Source organism: Mirounga angustirostris, unplaced genomic scaffold (genome assembly GCF_029215605.1).
Source record: "Mirounga angustirostris isolate CCGP_5_RB_7025 unplaced genomic scaffold, mMirAng1.0.hap1 SCAF_10, whole genome shotgun sequence".
In the NCBI taxonomy this organism is placed as follows: domain Eukaryota; kingdom Metazoa; phylum Chordata; class Mammalia; order Carnivora; family Phocidae; genus Mirounga; species Mirounga angustirostris.
This window is the reverse complement of record NW_026991718.1, coordinates 26,397,292-26,416,575: the sequence shown is the minus strand read 5'-3', so window position 1 is coordinate 26,416,575 and position 19,284 is coordinate 26,397,292. Positions and strand designations below refer to the sequence as shown.

Sequence of the window (19,284 nt, the reverse complement as noted above, 5' to 3'; positions counted from 1 at the left end):
GGGAGGGAGGGAGGGAAGGAAAGGAAGGAAGAATCCTTAAAAGGGACTCTGCCTCTCTAGTCAAGAAGCATAGGCTAAATAGGCCACCACAGGTGGATTCTATCACAGGATTCAGAGCAAAGTTACCACAGCCTGTATGCAGAACACAGGACATTTATATGTAAGAAAGACAATGACCTATACACGAGCAGGTACATATATTTAAAAAGTGCATTTTAAATACACTGATAAGTAGGCAGTATTGGAAATGCAAAGAGGGGAAAGGAAGAAGGAAAAACAGAAAGGGGGCTATGCATGAAATCCCCCGCTTGATCAGTTATGCAAAATTAACTCTCGACAGTCAGAGCCTGAAGAGTAAACAGTGGGACCTTCCTAATGATAGAAGGGAAGATGGGCAAGCTCTCAGCCTCACCTTCCTAATCCGTACCACAGAACCTGTCACACAGGGCAAAGGAAAAATGCTCATAAAAAATCTGAACACACAAAAACTGGAAAAAAAGAATTTTTTAAATTATCTTTTGAAATATAATTATGATAAGGAAGAAACATTCAACTTTTTCTAGTTAACATTTAAATATTTTATGTTGTATCTCATAATAATTAAAACCGTACTACTCTGGTTAAATGTTTCATAATGACTAGTTCCTAAGAATAATAACAATGGTAAGAATAACTAATCACAATCTCCTTTCTTCAATACCACAAGTCAAGAACTCTGGGGACTCCTGAACACAATTACTGTGTATTCACCCTCTGGTCCAACCATTTTCTTTTTTTTTTTTTTTAAAGATTTTTTTTTTATTATTCATGAGAGAGAGGTGGGGGGAGAGCAGAGGGAGAAGCAGGCTCCAAGGATCAGGGAGCCCGATGCGGGACTCGATCCCAGGACCCTGGGATCATGACCTGAGCCGAAGGCAGACGCTTAACCATCTGAGCCACCCAGGCGCCCATGGTCCAACCATTTTCTATGACAGTTCTCTTTCGTTACATGTAATGGAAACTTTTCTCTTTTTAAAAATAATTTTTTTATTTTAATTCCAGTATATTTAACATACAGTGTTATATTAGTTCTGGGTATTTTATCCAAACAATACAAAAACACGAATTCAAAGGGATACATGCACCCCTATGTTTACAGCAGCATTATCTACAATAGCCAAGATATGGAAACAGCCCAAGTGTCCATCGATAGATGAATGGATAAAGAAGATGTGGTAATATATAGACAATGGAATATTATTCAGCATGTAAAATTTAAAATAATAAGCCTTTGCCCAGATTTAATAATTCCCTGGGGAACAGAACTAAAATCATTAGCTAAGCAAGACTAATAAATAATCAAACAACATAAAGAAGATACACCAACTAATTCCAAAAAATGCTTAATTCCTACCAAAACTGCTGAGACAGAGCATTTTAGCAGCAAACTGAGCCTATGGAAGGCGACCTCTCCAGTGGTAACCTTGAATTTCACCAAATGTGGCACATTAAAGCCATCTAAACAAATCAAAATATTCCCAAACTATGATACATGAACTTGGGAAATGGTTGACTGGGATATAATCACACTGATAAGGTACCCCAAAGCCCCAAAGATTGTCCCTAACAAGGGACTCTAAACGAGAGGAAGAAATGACACTGTGACAGGGGAGTATGAAAGGTCAGTTGTCAAGCCACGAAAAACACGACCACAAAGTGTCTCATCAAAAGCAGGAACAGTCCTGAATAAAGTCAGTCTATCTGACTGACTCTAACTAGAGCTGATGAATGAGCTATTCTGCAGGACAAGGCGTCCATGAGAATGAAGGGAGAGAGTGGGATGAAGAGTGCTTCCGTCTTAGCAAGTCAGGGACCTCGATCCACCACTCTAAAGCTTGGAGTTGCAGGAAAGCCTAGGAAAATCCACCCTGGGCCTGAGTTTTCCCAGACACAATTCCATGAAAGGGTACTCCCTCTATCACTAGACTAATGACTTAAATTGCTAAAAGCCTAAGTAAGGCTTAACATTGTAAACACTTTTGTTTTGATGATGTAAGTGTTGGTTTGAACGTTAAGTGTGTTTGGTTGGGATCGAGTAGAAAGTGTACCAGCTGGACACATCTGGTGGTGAGTGATAAGAACCACCAGTCTACTCCATCAGCGTCATGAAAACAGGAAGCCCTTCTTCTCATCTCCGGGGCAACTCACTTCCCAGCTATGCTGTCATCCTGTCACTATGCTGCTGGCCCCTGCTGGCAGAAGTATTCCTGTTCACAAGAGGACAGCATCCAGCTCTGACTGTTGCCAGGTAGGATGGACTCGGGGACGAGGTGGGGAGATCTGCCTCTAGTCGAGGTCCTCCCTTCTTTCCCTTCTGAATCAAGGAAGTGAGAGGCACCAAGAAATGAGCTGAAAGCTTACATATGGGCTCCTTTTCCCAACACCTAACTGGAAAGTAATGAACAAACAAGGAAGACGGGATTACCGGGTCTCGAACTTGAGCGACAACCCTCAGCTATCATGGACTTAAGGAAATAAGCAGTGAGTAAATGCCAGTGTAATGGTACTTAATGTCTTACTGCAGTAGAAGCACTTGCCAAAGTCACAAACAGATTGCAAATATGGAGCTACACCTGAACTGTGCTTCCCTTTCTCCATCACCTTTCCTTTTCCCCAGTGCAAGCGTGTCAACACACAGGAATAGACTGAAGCCACTCTGCATGACGGCCCCACAGAGAAAGAAGCAAAGCCATGGATAGTGGCATCACGTGGGGCAAACGGAGGAAACTGTGCGATCATTCATTTCACAAATACATGATTCGCATCCTTTTCTCTCTTCCTCCCTTCATGGTTGGCGTCCACTTTCCCCTCTAGCCTTACAAATATATATCCTCTTTAACTCTTCTCTTTTACCCAAGTATTTCAGGAATAATCTCTCTCCTTTCATTTCAATTGGGATTTTCTCCATTCTTCCCTCCTCCCGGGGTTGGAGGTGGATGGGTAGGGAGGCTTAACTATCACTAGTGAACATCAGGTTTGTCAGAGCATTACAGTTTTCTTTTTTTAAAGAGAACTAAAATATTTGGGAAAATTAAGTTAAAAATGAAAACTGTAGGACCTCTGGTTCAAAATGTTTTGTTTTGTTTTTTTAGGTACCTATATATCTCACCTTCCTCCAAAGATGCCCTTAAAATTTTAAGGAATAAAAAAAGATTTAATCCAGAGTTGACATTTGGCTGTTACCCAACAATAATTGTCATTAAAATATGGCAATATTCTGTTCTGATAAAGAGCCGCTATCCCAAGACCTTTAGTGCCCCTCCCTGCTCCCTCCACTGGGCGCCCCCAAGACATACGTCCCTTCAATCCTGTAAATAAGGAGTTAACACTTGGCAGAGCTGGATCTCTAGGTCTCTGTTCCAGGATCCCTTCAGATTAGTCAATACCTGTGCCACACAGGGTACTAAATATGGTCTGTTATACCCATTAATAAACCCACAAGAGATACTTCAACAAATCTGTAAGATTCAAAGTGGACTGAGAAATGTTGACTGTTGTAGCAGCATGGAGGAAGCCATGGCCTGAAAAATATTCTCCTAACTTCTTTTAGTTCAACCTGCAGCAAGAAGTCCATTTTACTTGAGATCCAATTCACGTGTACATATGGGTCTGTGTTTTTATATAACTAAAACAAGTGTTAGGAAACAATATTTACCCTTAGCATGTGTAGGGCACTTTGAGATTTTGTCCTCTAATCTGTTTTTTGAGTGACAGTCTTGAGCCACTACACTGATTTCATGACTTCATGACTCCCTAATGGGTTGCAACCAGTAGGCTTAAGGGCACTGGTCAAGAACCACTCTGTGAGAGCACAGGCACAAAGGAGACGATATTCTCTGGGAAACACAGAGGAGGTTTGGACCTGAAACCAAGTAAAGCAAAGGGTGATAAAAAGTAGGGCTGAACACTGGTGTCTTAACTAAAAATCTATATAGAGAGGCAGCTATCCTCCCTAACTCTAGCAAACAAAGCATCCAGATGTCAGACTTCTACTCTTCTCAGGGGGGAAAAAAATGAGTACTCTTCTCTAAAAGAATGGAAGTAGGTTGTATAAACCACAAAACTTACTGCTCCCTACTCCCAGAGCGAGGCCTTCTCATTCTGGATTCTGGGTTCCCCTAGCTCAAAAGGCTGGTCTCCCATTTTTCCCCTAAAAAGAAGCTTGCCAGGAAATCAGGAAGACAGGGAGCTCTGGGAGAATGATCCCAGGGAGAAAAGGAGTCACAGGATTGGAAAATATGATTGTGATTTTGGAGACACTTGACTATATGGCATAAATCCAACTGTTGGAAAGAAAAATGGAGAATACATTCAAATCTGATGCTAGGAACACTCTCCTTCAAGAAGCATGCATGAGAGCAAAGGACAGATAGAGAGAGAGAAACCCAAGCATTGAGTGGTACATCCATGGATAAAATATTACAAATGCTGTAACTGTCAGAAACAACCGGGTTCCCAACTTTGGTGATATTAATGTACAGAATTAGCTAAAGAAGGCTGGAAGATTCTTGAAGAGGAGGAGAAGGGGAGAGAAGACTGGGAGAGCCACTGCCCTCACCTTATAAAATGCAGGGTCATCAGATAATATTCATGACCTTGATAGATGACATTGACAGAAGAAGAAATAGAAACATAAATGTGCTATTGGGGTGTACACAAGCTATGAAAATGAAATAATGATTTTGAGAGAAAGGGTGGGGAGTAAGATGTGAAGTAAATAAGCTAAATCTTCACCTCCTAGGGCAAGAAGTGTTCAGACAACACTTAAAAGGAATAAATGAAGAAATGGCTGGGTGGAGCTAACTACCAGAAGGACGAATAGGACTTGAGGATTAAATGCAGGACAGCTGGGGACAAAAAGAAAAGGACTCAAGTGACTATGAAGGTTTCGAGCCTGGTTGACTGGACAGGTATTTTTGTTCAAGGCCAAGGAGAAAAGAAACAGCAAAGAAGCATGCTGAGTTACGGCAGGCAGAAGAAAGGGTCAGTCTGTGAGGATGGTAATTATGATAGAGACAGAACATGGAGCAAGTCTCCGAGGGGCAATTAGGGAAAGCCTCCAAGATGAGGAAAAGTGATGTTCAAAGAGGAGCCAACTTCTTCAAAGGCAAAAATGTTTCAGAAAAAAAGAACACAGAACCACATGGTCTGGAGGACATTCACACATAAGGGTAGGGACATAAAGAGAAAATGGGGGGAAAATTAGGAGAAAAACAAGAATAACGTGGGTCCAGAAATGATAAATGGAAGAAAGTTCCTAGGAGGAAAGGAGAGAGGACCACCTGCCAACTGCAGCAGAAAAAGCAGGGAAAGAAATGAGGAAAGGCCACGCCTGGGTTGGGGAGGTCACTGGCACCATTCAGAGTAGTGACAGGAGTGTGGCTGCAGTGGGCCATACATTTGACAGGTGGCGTGCTGTGACACATGGACCAGACAGAAAAGGAAAAAGAGGCCGGAGCTTAGGGGTAGGGCTGGCCATCTGAAGACCTGAATCCGTGGAAACCTCTGCATCGTTATAAGCAGCGGGGAGACAATCCCATACAACTTCTTTCCTTAAAAGAAAGGATTAGTCACACACTGTTTACACTGCTGCCTTCATAGTGGCAATTTTTGGCACACGTATGTACTAAACTTTTCCATATTTCTACTAGATTCATTATTTGACCTGTGGAACGGGTGGGAGGATCTGGCAAAACACAAGCCCCTTTCCACTTAAGGAAAGAGCTTTGGACCTCACAGAAGGAAACCCCCAACAGGCCATAAAATGTTTCCCACAGAAGGCCAGTCTAACACGATCCAAACCTTTCCCCTCTGTGTAGCATACTCAGGTTTATAATCAAGACTAAGAGAAACCAGAAGGGGAAGCAAACAGAGCTAGAGGAGGAAGCCACGAAAGGTCACCTCCAGACTTCCAGGGTCAGTTTCTCCGGACAAAATGCAAGTGATCCCAGGTGACTTGCATGGGTTGCAAGCTGTTCAGAAGCAGGGGTACATGCTACTCAAGGAAAAGGAGGTGTGCTCAAGTACAGGAGATACCAGCTATGGTTTGGTGGAGGAAACAGAGTTCTCGAGGCTGATAAGCACAGAGAGAAGGACCAAAAAAAACCATACGGCTAAGAGGTCACGAGGCAGCATCCCACACATGTGAAGTGAGACTAATTTTCGTGGTGAGCCCATTCATACAGAATTATCTTCCAGACCAAGGAAAGGATTAGGAAGTAAAAGGTTGCTGATGACGAGATCAAAGGGCAGCACAGACAGACAGCACAGACTGCCAGTAACAGGATAAGGGAGAGCCGGAGTCTGCCAGAACACACACAGTGAAACTAAAATGAAACAAGCAAACACAAAGTCTGGAGAACAGAAGGAAAGAAAAGAGTATATGAAAAATCTAAGTGTAGGGGACAGACCAGTAGGGGATTGAGGAAATGAAGTGAAAGAAGGTAGATATTGCGGGGGGTGAGGGAACGCATGGAAATGAAGTAAACTGTGGTGATCATCATTAATAAACATGGAAAACACAACCAAGCACTTTGGGAACCAATTTTCTTTGGCAAGTGGTTCTTTCCTGGGACTGATTTTGCCCCCATGGGCATCTGGCAATATCAGAGACATTTTCAAACATTACGAATCAGAGGTAAGGGGCTCAATCCCGTGGGGAGAAGCCAGGCAGCTACTGAATGTCCTATAGCGTACGGGACAGTCCTCCACAAGAAGGAATTACCTGGCCCAAAAGTCAGTAGGGCCAAAGCTGAAAAACCCTGTTCTCAACATGCACTCCTATCACCAAACGATTTTAATAGACATGAGTAAAGAGCAAATGGCCTGTGGGAATGGCAATGAAAAGCTCTAGAGGAGGTAAAACCTGCACAACCTCCTAGGTGTTTGGTAAGCCCTAGGAGGCCCGCGATGCAGCCCTGGACTCAAGTTCCCTGGCTGGAAACCTGCAAGGGGGGCTAGCCTATCACTGAAAATGGTATGGAAGAGCGATTTAAAAAAAATCATTTACTAGGGGCGCCTGGGTGGCTCAGTCGTTGGGTGTCTCCCTTCGGCTCAGGTCATGATCCCAGGGTGCTGGGATCAAGTCCCGCATTGGGCTCCCTGCTCGGCAGGAAGCCTGCTTCTCCCTCTCCCACTCCTCCTGCTTGTGTTCCCTCTCTCGCTGTCTCTGTCAAATAAATAAAAAATCTATAAAGCTCAAAAAAAAAAAAAAATCATTTACTAGAAGCCCTTGCAGGAACAGTACGACATAGAGTTGGGAAGAACTTTTTGTTAAACTACTTAGCAAGGGAAGGGAGTGCACCATGAAGAGATGGCAGAAAAAGAGTTGCCAAACTGCTTTCTAAGGTGGGCGAGTCCAATCGACCATATGTGTTTAGTTATGCCAAGAAGGTCACACGTGTTCGGGGCTTGGTGTGAACTGTTGGGGTAACAGACAAAGCTGAGTGCTGCACCTACAATTTCCCACATCTGCCCTGTCTTCAAATGGTCCTCCACATCTTCTCTAAAGAAATGTCTAATCTGAGGTGTCACACAACTGACCCCCGAGAGGGAACCTGTGTCTCCACACAGCCCTGGTTAGTAGATACTCTTCTTCTTCTTCTTTTTTTTTTTTTTTTTTAAGATTTTATTTATTTTTGACTGAGAGAGCACAAGCAGGGGGAACAGCAGAGGGAAAGGGAGAAGCAGGCTCCCCACTGAGCAGGGAACCCAATGCGGGGTTCGATCCCAGGACCCCGGGATCATGACCTGAGCCGAAGGCAGTCGCTTAACCATCTGAGCCACCCAGGCGCCCCTAGGAGATACTCTTCTGAACATGACTGCTACATGAAAACATCCCAGGAATTCTCAACCCATCTAATCCCAAGTTCCTAGAGGAGGGGAAAATATAATCAAAGAGCCGTAATGAAGAGGAAACTTTAAGAAGCAGGGGGGGAAAGGCCTCCTCTTGGAAAGTTTAATAAAATAATCCCAACACTTCGGAAATAAAAAATGAAGTTGGCTGAAATTAAGTGCTTGGAAAAAAAAAAAAAAAAAAAAGGAAATGGTTTAAACAACTCAATTAAAAGCCAGAGCTCATCAGACTGGTTAGAAAGCAAGACCCAAGTACACAGCTGCCTACAACAAACCCACTTTAACTATAAAGACAGACATGTTAAAAGCAAAAGAATGAGAAAAGATTTCACATGTTCACATGAATCAGAACAAAGCTGGAGTAGCTAGGACTATGTTAATAACAGCGGAGTACATTTCAGAGCAAAGAATATTACTAAGGATAAAAAGGATCATTCCATAAGGATAAAGGGTCAATTCATCAAGAGGACATCAAGAATCCTAAACAGCTGTGCACTTGATAACAGAGCTTCAAAATATGTGAAGCAAAAATTGTTTTAAAAAAAAGCCATGAGAAACAGATAATTTTGTTTTAGTTCCTGTTTCAATACCCGTTTAAAAAACGGACAAAACAAGTACACTGAAAATTAGTGAGGATATAAAAGACCTAACACTATCAATCAACTTAACCTAATTGACATTCATAGAACACCACACCCAACAACAGCTGAACACATGTTTTTCAAGTGCATACAGAGTATTTACCAAGATAGACCATAATTTGGGCATATAAAAAGTGTCAGTAATTTTTAAAAGATTTGAGTCATACAAACTATGTTCTCTGGCCATCATGAAATTAAATCAGAAATCAGTAACAGAAAGATCTCTGGAAAATCCTCTAAATATTTGTAAACTAAAAACCAAACTTGGAACACTACATCAAAAACTAATGATGTAATGTATGGTGATTAACATAACAATAAAAAATAATGTTGATTTGTTATCCTAAAAAAAAAATTAAACTAAATTTGTGAACTTCAAAGCAACCAAAGGATTCACAGAACTAGAACAATCCTAAAATTTGTATGGAACCACAAAAGACTCCAAATAGCCAAAGCAAACTTGAAAACAAATAGCAAAGCTGGAGGCATCACAATTTTGGACTTTAAGTTATATCACAAAGCTGTAGTGATCAAGACAGTATGGTACTGGCACAAAAACAGACACAAAGATAATGGAACAGAATGGAAAATCCAGAAATAAACGCACAACTGCATGGTCAATTAATCTTCGACAAAGCAGCAAAGAATACCCAATGGAAAAAAGACAGCTTCTTCATCTTCAACAAATGGTGTTGGGAAAAATGGACAGCAACATGCAGAAGAATGAAACTGGACCACTTTCTTACACCATACACAAAAATAAATCCAAAATGGATGAAAGACCTAAATGTGAGACAGAAAGCCATCAAAATCCTAGAGAACAGACCGTAACCTCTTTGACATCGGCTGTAGCAACTTCTTACTAAACATGCCTCCTGAGGCAAAGGAAACAAAAACAAAAATAGACTATTGAGACTTCATCAAAATAAAAAACGTCTGCACAGCGAAAGAAACAATCCACAAAACTGAAAGGCAACCTACAGAATGGGAGAAGATATTTGGAAATGATATATCTGATAAAGGTTTAGCATCCAAAATCTATAAAGAATTTATCAAACTCAATACCCAAAAAACAAATAATCCAGTTAAAAAATGGGCAGAAGACATGAATAGACATTTTTCCAAAGAAGACATATCAATGGCCAACAGACACATGAAAAAATGTTCAACACCACTGATCATCAAGGAAATACAAATCAAAACTACAATGAGATATCACCTCACCACACCTGTCAGAATGGCTCAAAATTAACAACACAAGAAATAACAGGTGTTGACGAGGATGTAGAGAAAGGGGAACCCTCTTGCCATGTTGGTGGGAATGCAAACTGGTGCAGACACTCTGGAAAATAGTATGGAGGGTCCTCAAAAAGTTAAAAATAGAACTACCCTAAGATCCCTAAGATCCAGCAGTTGTGCTACTAAAGAATACAAGAAAACAAAAAAAGTCATTCAAAGGCATACATGCACCCCAATGCTTACAGATTATTTACAATAGCCAAATTATGGAAAGAGCCCAAATTTCCATTGACTGATGAATGGATAAAGAAGGTGTAGTGTGTGTATGGAATATTACTCAGCCACAGAAAAGAATGAAATCTTGTCATTTGCAACAATTCGAATGGAGCTAGAGAGTATTATGCTAAGCAAAATCAGTCAGAGAAAGACAAATACCATATGGTTTCACTCATATGTGGAGTTTAAGAAACAAACTTAAACTTTGTTTAAGAAACAAAATAAATGATCATAGAGGGAGAAAAGAGAGAGAGACAAACCAAGAAACAGATTCTTAACTATAGAGAACATGGTTACCAGAGGGGAGGTGGGTGGGGGCTGAGTCACACAGGTGATGGGATAAAGGAAGGCACTTACAGTGATGACTGCTCAAATGTTATATAGAAGTATCAAATTACTATGTTGTACACTTGAAACCAATATTATACTGTTAACTAACTGGAATTTAAATAAATACTTAAAAAAAAAAGATGAACAAGTCCTGAGAAATCTAATATATACCATACATATTGCATGGTGGCTATAGTTAATATTATGATATTTGTAAGTTTAAATTTCCTAAGAAGGTTGATTGCAAGTGTTCTCACCACAATAACTTGTGAAGTAATAAATGCTAATTAGCTTGATTGTGTAATTATTTCACAATGTGTACACATATCAAGCCATCACATTATAAACCTTAAATATGTAAATTTTTGTCAATTATAAAAAAAACAAAGGATCAAAGAAGAAATCCAAAGAAAAATTCAAAATTATTTTGAACTAAAAAATGAAAACACAACCTATCTAAGTTTATGGGATGCTGCTCAACCACTATCAAGGAGTAAATGTATAGGGCTAAATACCTGTATTAGAAATGAAGGTCTCAAATCAATGGCCTCAGCTTCCACATAGAGAAACTAGAAAAAAAATGAAACTCAAAATGGAGAGGAAATGAAATAAAGGTCAGGGCAGAAATCAATGAAATAGAGAAATAGAAAAAAATCACTAAACCCAGAAGCTGTTTGAGATCGGTGAAACTGATAAAACTAGCTAGACTGATTTTAAAAACAAAGACACAAATTCTCACTATCAGAAATGGGAAGGGTGATGTCACTATAGATCCAAAAGGTCAAAAGGTCTAAGGGAATAATTTGAAGAAGCCCCCATTAGCCAAGGATGAAACAATTTCAGCATTGGTAAGAAAAAGTGATGATTTGAAATACTTCATATGTGTTTAAATACATCCATTCATTTAAAAAAAATCACAAGTGGGGACGCCTAGGTGGCTCAGTTGGTTAACATCTGACTCTTGATCTCAGGGTCATAAGTTCAAGCCCCGAGTTGTTCAAAAAAAAAGAAGACAAAAAAATCCTAACTCACCTTTGGAAAATGCTAGATAATCAACTCATTTCAAAACTGGTCAATGAAAGGATAGAATCAAGCATAGTATACTCTCATGTGATGGGTATTTTTGTATGTCAACTTGGAGGGTACTTTTGGATGAGATTAATAACACTTAAGTCACTGCACCAGGTAAACAGATGACCCTTCATAATGTGAGTGAGTTGAAGGCCTCGCTGGCTAACAGCAAACTCTTAGCAGCAGACTGTCTTTGAAATTTACCTGCAACACTCGTTCTCCTGGGTCTATACCTGCTGGCCCATACCAAAGACCTGGACCCACCAGCCCCCCCAATCACATAAGCCAATTCCCCATCAATAAATCTCTATACATACACACATCCTTGCTGGCTCTGTTTCTCTGGAGAAGCCTAATATGCCCACTACCTTCCCTATACAAACTGAATCCCAGCCAAATAATTGAGGAAAGGAAGTAAAAAAGGAACAGGATTAAAACACCATTGTTTGCAAGCCCTTATAAAATATAGGTGCTGATCACCAATGGCCGCTAATATCACAAAGAGAGACAACATGTCTGACAGAAGAGCAGGACCCTACTTATGAAGAAGTCCAATCAAAAATCAAAGTTGAATCTGACCAAGCCTCTAGATCTATACACATTTATATGAAATTCAGCGGGGCAGAATACCTGTTAGCATTACAGGGGTACAACCAACAAAATCTATGGTTTCTGCAAGAAATTTCAAGTAAAAAGAGAGGAAATTAAAAGATTTGAGAAATATAAATCTATTGCAGTGGATGAACATTATTTTGATCCTTATGTGAACAAGTAGGAAGTACTTATGAAACATTTAGGGAAATTTAGATGCCTGGATTTTTATTGATATTATTTGTTTGGGATAGGCTAATAGTCTTACAGCTACTTATTAAGGGCCCTTATCTTTTACAGATACATGCTGAAACATTTATAGACTGATTTCAGAGGGAGGCAGAGAAGCAGACTGAGTATAAACAAAACAATTAATTTTGAGTTGTTAAGCATGAAAACTGGTGCATGGATATTGTGAGGTTTTTTTTATACTATGTTCTGTTATTTTTATGTTTAAACTATAAGAGTTTACAAAATATAAATATCCTACAACAATTACCTTTTGTGATTTTTTTAACCTGTATCAAATCACATATTTACAAGTAATTTGAAAAGAAGAAAACACTCTATGAGTAAGATAGCAATATTACTTATTCACAAAAAGAAAAAAGGAGACCAATAAACACCGAGAGAGGAAAAAAAAGGATGAAATAGAAAATTTCAGCAATGCATATCCTCTTTTTCCTTATATCGCTAATTATAGAAGCTACATGCTAATGAGATAGATATCCTATCTGCCAAGAATGAGGTAATTATTCAACAGCCCTGAAAAACCCAGAAGACTAAAATCATCAGAACCTTGACCTGGATTAAGTTATTTAGCAAGTAACCATGGAAGGAAATATTGTTAATAACTAAAGTCCTTAGTTTGTCAAAAATGAGCTAGCACATTTGGTTATTTGAGACAATGTCCCTGAACACAAACTAAAAAGGAACTGTAGTCATCAATTTATCTGGACTAAGAAAGGCCAGAGGAAACCTAACTAAATACAATCCAAAAAAAATCCAAAATGTAAACAATAAGGCTTCTACCCTATTGGGAAACTGCCAACTGCAAGGTTTTTTAATCAAATTTTAGGAATCAAATCCTGACTCTACTACTTACCATGGGAAGGAAGGGGAGAATTACCTCAATTTCCTCATTGGAATCTAAGGGTAATAACATCCACCTCATAAAGTTAACATGAAGGCAAACACAAAATGTGATTTTTTTTTTCCTGAAATGTGTGGAAATACCTAGCACAATACCTAATGTACCCCCTAGAGTGGTCAATTCTTTCTTTCTCCTCCACCAGGTAAGGAGGACAGCACAAAAACAGAATTTCACCCCTCTGGTTATATTTGAGTTCATATTCAGAAATGACTTAATATAGTATAGTTAAGAGAAAAGCAACACTTGTTTTAAAGTTTTATAAGTAACTTCACATTTTTTTTAAGACTGTGAGTTCAGAATTTATAGTCCCATTCAGCAACCTTGAGGTCAGTTGTTCATACTGATACACTTACAAAGGAAAGCCCTCCTTGGGCTTGTAATAGTCAAGGAACCCAGCACCACAGCTGCTATGAAATTCAGTTTGGCAGTTCCTCAAAAAAAAAAAAAAAAAAAGCCCACATAGAATTACTGTATGATCTAGCAATTCCGCTCAAGGTATAAACCCAAAACAACTGAAGGCAAGGACTCAAAAAGACAACTGTACACCAATGTTCATTGCAGCATCATTCATAGTAGTCAAAAAGGTAGAAACAACCCAAGATATGCCCTTCACAGATGAATGGGTCAACAAATTGTGATATATACATACAATGGAATATGATCCAACTCTACAAAGGAATGAAGTTCTGACACATGTTATGAACTTGGAAAATGTTATGCCAAGTGAAATAAGCCAGATTAAAAAGGACAAATTTTGTACAATTTTTACGAGGTACCTAGAATAGGCAAATTTATAGACACAAAGTAGAATGAATAGGGATAAGGGATGAGAGTTTTGTTTAATAGGTACAAAGTTTCTGGTTTGGGGTGAGGAAAGTTTTGGAAACAGTGGTGATAGTTGTACGATGCCATGAATGTAATTAATGCTAATAAACTATACACTTGAAATGGTTAAAATGGCAAATTTTGTTATCTATGTTTTACCACAATTGGAAAAAAAACCTTAAAGATCCCAGATCTATTTCTAAAAAAAAATAGCACTACAGTCAGAGAGGAAGGGAGAAGGCAGGTTTCTTAGGCCCTGACCTCCAGCCTCCAGGATTTCTGGTAATACAGCAATAAGACTTGTTCATCTCAGCAAATCCCAAGTATGTTCTTGTCCCCTTTTAGCCAACTGTTTAAGACACCAATTCTATGGTAATGACCAGATATATGGTTCCGTCCCCTATATTATCACTTCAATCTTTTTTTCCTCCTGCTTTCTGACACTCTTTACCTGAGTAGCCACTCCTTGAACCCACTGAGATTTTGGCCTCGGCAGCCCTAATGCTTTACATTCTCCAATGACCCTCCTCTCACAGCAATGAAGGAATTAACATCCTGTTTGCCAGACATGGGAAATAACCTCTATCCACTTGCCTAGGAAGACTTTCATACTTAATTGTGCTCATTCTCCAATTCTTCCCCCCCCCTGGAATGTTGTAGCTGTTATATTTACGTGAATTTTTTTAGTCAACTCTCCATCATGGACCCTGGTGGCAGCAGGAAGAGACATTCATGGTTTTTGGGTTTGGATGCTAACTTCATATACTCCCTCTCATTACCTGTAAACCTGGAAAAATAGAACAAGATAGTGGGAACATGTCAAATACAACTATTCTTTCACTATTTCCCCCTTCCTGATTACCAACATCTTCCCTACACAGAGCTCTTTGTGGGCATCTAGAAAGTGTCAAGGACAGATGCAATGGGTACAAGGATCCAAGAGCTCACTTCTCCAGGGCAAGGCATTCACAGTGTTTAAGATGGAGGAAGGATCAACAGCACTGAATCAGATTTGGTAAATTAAAATAATACCACTGAATCTGTAAAGCGAAGCAAGGGTCAGAGTCCCATCCATAAAGCAGAGGGATCTATGAGACAACCTCCCAAGTCCCCCAGCTCTGAAATTCAGTTATAAACACATCAACAACCCTAACTCCAAAAGTGTTCTCTAATCACATTAAGAAATACTTCATATAGGATGTATTTGTTTCTAATGTAGTATACATTTAGGTATCTGTTCAAGTAGAAAGAGAATCTCTCAATATTTTATTTCCCCACATTGAAGCTACATAAAAAAGAAAATTCTTTCAATTTTTAAGGTGAATGCAATAAACTCTGTTTTCCCCAAATGGCCTTGTTTTTTTCTATTACAATTGCTGCTAAACTAGGTCACCTAAGTAATAAATATTGAAAGCATTTAACCAAACTCAAACATCTGTTTCAGTCCTCTTTTAGGGCTTGATCCAGCTGAAACAAAATACCCACTGCCCTACAGGACCTGCAAGATCCACGCTGCTGGAAATGTTGGGCTTTTTCCTAAAACCAATATACCTGGTGAAAAAAATATGGCTATTTCAATATGTCTGGAGAACAATGAGTACAAAAGTACATGAGAAGCAGCAAAATCCAACCAAGTAAATCATGCCACACTGGATCTTCCTGTGCTAGAACAAAAGAACTCATAAACTTCGGTTGGTACGTATCCAACTGAAGGCCTGGCTTGGTAGGTCTATTCAGAGAATGTGATGAAGGAAGTGCCTCTCCAGCTCCCATGTATACTAGGAGAGCTTTGCTCTGAGAGTAGCCGCCCCATTTTCCACTGGAATTTCTAAGCCAATAACTCAAATTTGACTTCGGGGAAAATTATATTGAGTTTAAGAAACAGAAATGGTTTGTATATAAAAAGACTCTTTTATAAAAGCTACTAAATATAAGATTAGAAAAAGTATCTGCAAGGCACATAAAAAATACGGGTATTAGATACAGAGACCTCTTTTAAATTAATGACAAAACTGGTAACCCAAGAGGAACAAAATAAAACCTCGTAGGAAAATGGACAAGGGATATGAATGGGCAATTTACTGAAGAGTAAATTTTTTTTTAACTAGAAAGAGAGGGGTAGGGACAGAGGGAGAGGGAGAGAGAATCTTAATCAGGCTCCACACCCACACAGAGCCTGACACAGGGCTCAATCTCACAATCCTGAGATCATGACCTGAGCCGAAATCAAGAGTCAGACCTTAACTGAGCCACCCAGGTGCTCTGAAGGGTAAATCTAAAACACTGTGGCATCCCAACCACACCAGAGGTACAAACTTAAAATTGCTTTTGACATCTACTTTGCTCATTTTTTCAAATTACCAAAATTTGAAAAAAAAAAAAAAAAGACAGAATTCCTGCTGATAGGAATCTAAAGCGGGAAGAGGGTATTCTGAGCATCATTGGTAGAAATATGAATTGTAACAGAAAAACCTAAATTCAAAATGAACATACCCATTAGCCTAGTAATCACATTCTTCATGATTCACTTAAATAAAAACCTAGTATGTAAGGATATACTTGACATGTTTACTGAATCGCTGTTTATAATAGCAAAAAAAAAAAAATACTGGAAACAAACTGCCCTTTAGTTCAAGAGTCGTCTAATCAGAACATTGACAATATGGAATATTATAACCATTAAGAGGAATTATATCCATGTTATGGAAGAGTTTCTATGATCTCTTTTAAGTGAGAAGATTATGATTCAGAAACATTTATGCATTATGTCCCTATGGTTTATTAAACAACAACAACAAAAAGCCACACATGACTATATAGGCATAAGAAATACAGAAGACTGTCCTCCAGATTGTTATTAGATATTTGTGGAAAGCAAGGGGTACTGTTAAAGAGGGCTTAAGTTTTAACAACAAAACCCCATCAGGCAGGTTTTGATCACCTAGTTACTTACAGATTCTACAGAATTATGAATAGACATATAGATTAGCTCTGGCTCTTGCTTCCACTAGGACTGGGTTATCAGCAGACTCCTCTCCCCTCCTACCCTCTCAGAGTCACCAAGTTTAAAAAAAGTAACTCTCACTGGGGCGCCTGGGTGGCTCCATTAAGCATCTGACTTTTGGTTTCGGCTCAGGTCATAATCTCAGGGTCGTGAGATTGAGCCCCATGGTGGGCTCCCAGCTGGGTGCAGAGTCTTGGGATTCTTTTCCTCTTCTTCTCCCTGCCCCTCCACACCCACCCCCTGGCTTGTGCATGTACACACTCTCTCTCTCGCTCAAATAAATAAATAAAATCTTTAAAAAAAAGTAACTCTCAGAAGTTAAATATTTTTAAGTTTTTATTTAAATTCCAGTTCGTTACCATGTACATAATACTAGTTTCATGTGTACAAAATAGCAATGCTACACTTCCACACAACACCCGGTGCTCATCACAAGGGCAATCCAACAGATCAATGAAACCAGGAGCTAGTTCTTTGAAAACATTAAAATTTATTTTAATCTGCTCCTGCAACTAGTTCCTGTTAATATGTGATTAACCTATACCCGCTATCACCTCCTTCTCTTTCTTAATTTGAATTTCATATTATCTTCTACTCACATTCTTTTTTTTTTTTTTAAAGATTTTATTTATTTATTTGAGAGAGAGAGAATGAGAGACAGAGACCACGAGAGGGAAGAGGGCAGAGGGGGAAGCAGACCCCCTGCTGAGCAGGGAGCCCGATGCGGGACTCGATCCCGGGACTCCAGGATCATGACCTGAGCCGAAGGCAGTCGCTTAGCCAACTGAGCCACCCAGGCGCCCTCATATTATCTTCTAAATGCCTGCTCCCAAACAATCCTGTGAGCATGATCCTGTGAATACATGACACTATTAAAAAACCCTGAAAACTAAAAGCACCACAAAATTGCCATTGATAACTCTCTCATCCTTGTAAGAATAAGCTTCACGGATCTACTACCTTTGAAATCTCTACAGCACTTGTAATATATATAAAAATGTAAGACTTTAACATCTACATATATAATAAATCCCCACGCTATTATACTCAGTTTCCATCCAGTGTCATTTCCCTTCAGCCAGAAGAACTTCTTTCAGAATTTTTTGATGTACCAATCTACAGCAAATGGTCTCCATCTTCATTTTTCTGAAAATATCTTTATTTCAGCTTCATTTGTGAAGATTTTTCTTTGAACATAAAATTCCAAGTAGATAATTGGATTTTTCAGCACCTGAAAAATGTTTCACCATTTTATGATCTCCCTTGTTCCTGGTGAAAAGTGACCCATCCTTTCTATCATTGTTTCATTGTATATAGCTTTTTACTTTGTCTGCTTTCCAGATAGATTATCTTTTACCTTTGATGTTCAGCTGTTTTACTCTGAAGTGCCTTGGGTGTGGTTTTCTTTGTATTTACCTTGCTTGAGCCATTAGTTCTTCAAACCTCTTCCCTGCCACATGCTCTCCCTTCTTGCCTTCTGAGATTACAAATACATATGTATTAATTTATTTTATCCCAACAGTACTGAGACTTTCCATTTTTCTTTTATCACTTTTCCCTTTTCTCCAGATGGGGTAACTTCCTTTCATCATTGATCTTCATCCTACTTCCACTTTCAGGTTTTCTGTTTCTATTAAAATTCCCCATCTGTTGTTTCATTATGACATTTGAAGTTGAAACTATTTACAGTAGCTGCTTTGAAAGTCCTATTGCATGAATTCCAACATCTCAGTCATCTTGGGGTTGTTTTCTACTGACTGCTTCTTCTCTTGATGGAGTCATATTTCCTTTTCTTTCTCATGAGTAGTACATTATGGAAAGAGTATTATGAACATCATGGTGTACAGACTACCTTGTTCTGAAGAATTTTGGCCAGACAGTTACTTGGCTAGATTCAAACTCCAAATTCTATTTCCCTATGGTGTGCACTGGCTGGAACTCCTCAGTTCCTTCAGCTTTCCAGCTTTTGCATTTCACTGGAAACCGTAGCGTCTCCCCATGGATCAGCCAGGAATTTGGGCAGAGTTTCTATACAGATGTTGGGACTTCCTCTGCTGTGGCTCTTTCCTTTCCTGGAAGCGTCTGACTCTGCAGTCACTCTGACAGTCACAAATGCCATTCATCTCCTGACTCAAGTCAGTAACTGCCACTTTCTGCTCTAGGTCTCGCCACCCCACTCTGCACAGACTGGGGAATGCCAACAGGCAAAACCAAAACATATGTTAACTTTACCCAAATGCAATTCACTGCTTTTACGAATC

At 39.4% G+C, this 19,284-nt stretch overlaps 1 protein-coding gene across 8 annotated transcripts in view; it reads right to left on the bottom strand.

The window, feature by feature from the left end:
* The window catches only part of LTBP1 (latent transforming growth factor beta binding protein 1), a 395,639-nt gene that overhangs the window by 261,566 nt on the left and 114,789 nt on the right, over positions 1–19,284 (bottom strand). The window lies entirely within an intron of this gene.